Source organism: Saccostrea echinata, unplaced genomic scaffold, assembly GCF_033153115.1.
Source record: "Saccostrea echinata isolate AGI-Se365-2 ecotype Australia unplaced genomic scaffold, CSIRO_AGI_Sech_v1 ptg000028l, whole genome shotgun sequence".
Lineage (NCBI taxonomy): Eukaryota > Metazoa > Mollusca > Bivalvia > Ostreida > Ostreidae > Saccostrea > Saccostrea echinata.
In genome coordinates this window covers 10,096,361-10,100,000 of record NW_026889777.1, presented here as the reverse complement: position 1 = coordinate 10,100,000, position 3,640 = coordinate 10,096,361, and positions in this window count along the sequence as shown.

The window sequence follows — 3,640 nt, the reverse complement described above, 5'->3', positions numbered from 1 at the left end:
CCATAACTTTTGATTGGTTGGAGCTTTGACTTTCATATTTCACAAGTGTATTCCTTGTGACAAGACCTTTCTTTGGATACCATCATTTTTGACCTTGGAGATTGACCCACTTTTGCAAAATTTTATGAGACTTTAACCTTGGCATAACTTCTGAACAGTTGGTGCTTGGAGTTTTCAAGCTTCACAGTGTATTCTTTGTGATAAAGCCTTCCTTTGGATACCAACAACTTTGAACTTGACCTTGGAGTTTGACCTACTTTTGAAAAACTTTAACCTTGGCCATAACTTTTGAACAGTTGGTGCTTGGGGTTTCAAACTTCACTTGTATAATCCTTTTGACAAGACCTTCCTTTGGATACCAACAACTTTGACCCTTTGACCTTGACCTAGGAGTTAGACCTTCTTTTGAAAAACTTTAGCCTTGGCCATAACTTTTGAACGGTTGGCGCTAGGAATTTCATACTTCACATATGTAATCCTTGTGACAAGATCTTCCTTTGGATACCAACAACTTTGAACCTTGACCTTGGAGTTTGACGTACTTTTGGAAAACATGAGCCTGGGCCTTAACTTTTGAACAGTTGGTGGTAGAGCTTTCTTGTTTAACATGTCTATTCCTTGTGACAAAACCTTCCTTTGGATACAAACAATTTTAATCCAATGACCCTCACCTTGGAGTTAGACCTACTTTTGAAAACTTTAACCTTGGCCTTTCATATTTACAGGTATATTCCTCGAGACAAGACCTTACCTTTGGCACAAACATATTTGATTTGCATTTGAGAAAGTTTAACCTTTGCTATAAGTTGCCATACAGGGGGATCAGTGTTTCACAAACACATTTTTTTTAATAACTTTAGTCGGTTAAAAGTATCGTGTAGTATAAAATAACGAAAGAAAAAGATGGGACCAGTGATGTAAATTCCGAGATACTGGTCATAAATATGCGATTTTCAAGCAAAGAACAGTGTGAATTCAATCTTTACGTCTTCAATATATCTCCATTTCTTGGCAAAGTCTGTTGAATGAATGTATAAAATTTGTTTAAAAAAAATAATTGAAACCTATATATAGCGTATAATAACGGTCAACAAGAGGCCCATGGGCCACATCGCTCACCTGAGTAACTGGCCATGCTGTTCTTTACCAGATTCCCCCCTTCTAATACTTATTGTGGCCCCGCCCTACCCCCAGGGGTAATGATTTTAACAGTTTAAAATCTACACAATCCCAGGATGCTCCCACATAAGTTTCAGTTTTTCTGGCCCAGTAGTTCTTGAGAAGAAGATTTTTCTTACATACTTCAATGTAAAATTGGATTCCCTATTGTGGCCCTGCCCTAACCCCGGGGGTCATGATTTTTACAATTTAGTATCTACACTACCCCAGGATGCGTCCACATAAGTTTCAGATTTTCTGGCCCAGTTCATCGTCGCAAGCCACGGGTTTTGTGTCCATTCTATTTCCACAAACCCGTGGCTGCCTCCTACCAAATTCTCTCGTTCTCGCAACTGAATCATTGAATATTTATTAAGTGACGCCAGATTTACCTTGACCAATGAAATCACTCTGTAGCATTTTTTGGTACGCTTAAATGGCGGCGCCCATAATGAAATCATGTTTGCTATGCGTGGCAGATTTATTGAAAAAAATACGATATATCCTGAAGAACAGAGGTGAGTAACGTATATTCTAAAATACTTACAAGGTTTTACATTAAAATAAAGGATTTCGAATGTAGACGTTGTGTGAGAACGCTGAATAGCGTTACTCGTTAAGAAAGGAAATTCGAACCGAAGTTGATGTACAGTTCGTGGTTATCGTTACATCCCAATACAAGATAGACTGATCATTTTAATTGGTTCTGACTTCAAGCGTCAGATGTTATTCCATTGGTTGAATGTATGTTATTAATATTCATGAGAACGAGAGAAATTCGTAGGAGGCAGCCACGGGTTTGTGGAAATAGAATGGACACAAAACCCGTGGCTTGCGACGATGGGCCCAGTTGTGCTTGAGAAGAAGATTTTTTCAAGATTTTTCTTACATATTTCAATGTAAAACTTGTATTCCCTATTGTGGCCCCGCCCTACCCCCGGGGGTCATGATTTTTACAATTTAGCATCTACACTACCCCAGGATGCTTCCACATAAGTTTCAGTTTTTCTGGCCCAGTTGTTCTTGAGAAGAAGATTTTTCAAGATTTTTCTTACATATTTAAATGTAAAATTTGGATTCCCTATTGTGGCCCCGCCCTACCCCGGGGGTCATGATTTTAACAATTTAAAATCTACACTATCCCAGGATGCTTCCACATAAGTTTCATCTTTTCTGGCCCAGCTGTTCTTGAGAAAAAGATTTTAAAAGATTTTTCCTATATATTTCAATGTAAAACTTGGATTCCCTATTGTGGCCCCACCCTACCCCCGGGGGTCATGATTTGAAAAATTTAGAATCTACACTACCCCAGGATACTTCCACATAAGTTTCAGCTTTTCTTGCCCAGTAGTTCTTGAGAAGAAGATTTTTCAAGATTTTTCTTATATATTTCAATGTAAAACTTGGACTCCCTATTGCGGCCCTGCCCTTCCCCCGGGGGTCATGATTTTAACAATTTAGAATCTCCACTACACAAGAATGCTTCCGCATAAGTTTCAGCTTTTCTTGCCCAGTGGTTCTTGAGAAGAATATTTTTCAAGATTTTTCCTATATATTTCAATGTAAAACTTGGATTCCCTATTGTGGCCCCGCCCTTCCCCCGGGGGTCATGATTTTAACAATTTAAAATCTAACAATTTAAAATCTACATTATTCCAGGATGCTTCCACATAAGTTTCAGCTTTATTGGCCCAGTGGTTCTTGAGAAGAAGACTTTTAAAGATTTTTCCTATATATTTCAATGTAAAACTTGGATTCCCTATTGTGGCCCCGCCCTACCCCAGGGGGTCATGATTTTAACAATTTAGAATCTACACTATCCCAGGATGCTTCCACATAAGTTTCAGCTTTTTTGGCCAAGTGGTTCTTGAGATTAAGATTTTTCAAGATTTTTCCTATATATTTCAATGTAAAACTTGGATTCCCTATTGTGGCCCCACCCTACCCGGGGGGGGGGGGGGGGGGGGAGGGTCATGATTTTAACAATTTAAAATCTACACTATCCCAGGATGCTTCCACATAAGTTTCAGCTTTTTTGGCCCAGTGGTTCTTGAAAAGAAGATTTTTTAATGACCCCACCCTATTTTTGTCTTTTTTTTAATTATCTCCTCTTATAAGGGGACTTGGCCCTTTATTTTAAAAATTTAAACTCCCCTTCACCCAAGGATACTTTGTACCAAGTTTGGTTCAAATTGGCCCAGTGGTTCTTGAGAAGAAGTTGAAAATGTGAAAAGTTTACAGACGGACGGACTGGATGGACAACGGGTGATCAGAAAAGCTCACCTGAGCTTTCAGCTCAGGTGAGCTAAAAATGTGTAGGGCCTAAGTTCCGAGATACAAAATTTAACAGATTTGAAGAATTTTCTATTAAATATCCTTCCACCACAAGAAATAGCCCCCTCATAAATATTGTTTCTTCTTTATCAGAATAGTTCACTTTAGATTACGGCTTAGATAAACTAAAAATTCATTTATAAGACAA